Raw genomic sequence first — 1,333 nt, forward strand, 5'->3', positions numbered from 1 at the left:
TTTTTCCAAATTTGTGGGTTGCCTTTTCACTTTGTTGGCAATTTCTTTTGACATGAAAAAACTTCTCAGTAAGAGCAAGTCCCAGTTGTTAATTTTTTCAACTGTTTCTTGTGTGATTTGATTTCTGTCCATGAACTCTTTGACTACCCCTATGTCTTCAAGAGTTCCTCTTAATTTCTCTTCCAGGGGATTTAGTGTCTATGTTTTAATGTTTAGATCTTTAGTAAGTTTTGACTTTAGTTTAGTGCATGGTGACAGACCTGGGTCAAGTTTGAGTTTTCACCATGTAGAGAGCCAGTTTTTCCAGCACCATTTGTTAAAGAGGCTATCTTTCTTCCAGTGACTTTGTATGGCGCCTTTGTCAAAGATAAGGTGGCTGAGTGTCTTCGGATGGGCTTCAGAAGGTTCTAATCTATTCCATTGATCCTCAGGTGTATTTTGATTCCAGTACCATGCTGATTTTATCACAGTAGCATTGTAGTATAATTTCAAGTCAGGAATGGTAATGCCACCTGCCTTGTCTTTACTGCCCAGAATTGCCTTTGCTATTCTAGGTCTTTTCCAGTACCACATAAATTTTAGAAATGATTTCTTTATGTCTGTGAGATATTTCAGTGGTAGTCTGATAGGGATTGCCTTAAATCTGTACAGCAACTTTGGGAGTTTGGCCATCTTCACAACGTTGGTTCTTCCTATCCAGGAGCATAGGATATCTTTCCATTTTCTGAAATCCTCTAGGATCTCTTTTTTAAGGGCACTGTAATTTTCCTTGAAAAGATCTTTGACTTCTTTAGTTAGGTTAATTCCAAGGTATTTCATTTTCCTCAGTGCTATTGTAAAAGATATTATTTCTCCAATTTTCCTTTCAGTGTGTTTGTTGTCTGTGTAGAGGAATGCTATTGAATTTTTTGGTATTGACTTTATAACCTGCTATGCTACTGAATTTCTGTATTAATTCTAGCAGCTTCTTGGTGGAATTTTTGGGTGTTCTAAGTAAAGTATCTTGTCATCTGCAAACAAATATAATTTACTTTCTTCTTTGCCTATTCTTATTACTTTTATTTCTTTCTCTTGTCTAATGGCTGTAGCTAATGACTCCCGAAATACATTGAATAGGAGTGGTGATAGAGGACATCCTTGTCTTGTACCCAATCTAAGAGTAAAATATTTCAGTTTTTCCCCATGTAAGATAATGTTAGCTGTTGGATTTTCATAAATGGCTTTTAACAGATTAAAGTACAGACCATCTGTTAAAATTTTTTGTCGCACTTTGAACATGAATGAGTGTTGGTCTTTGTCAAAAGACTTTTTTGCATCAATGGAGATGATCATG

The 1,333-nt window shown here is 35.7% G+C and overlaps 1 protein-coding gene across 1 annotated transcript in view; it reads left to right on the forward strand.

The window, feature by feature from the left end:
• Klhl4 (kelch like family member 4) overlaps positions 1-1,333 on the forward strand; it is a 170,480-nt gene that overhangs the window by 168,400 nt on the left and 747 nt on the right. The gene's annotated exons all lie outside the window — the stretch shown is intronic.

Source organism: Octodon degus, unplaced genomic scaffold (assembly GCF_000260255.1).
Source record: "Octodon degus isolate 3935 unplaced genomic scaffold, OctDeg1.0 scaffold00103, whole genome shotgun sequence".
Lineage (NCBI taxonomy): Eukaryota > Metazoa > Chordata > Mammalia > Rodentia > Octodontidae > Octodon > Octodon degus.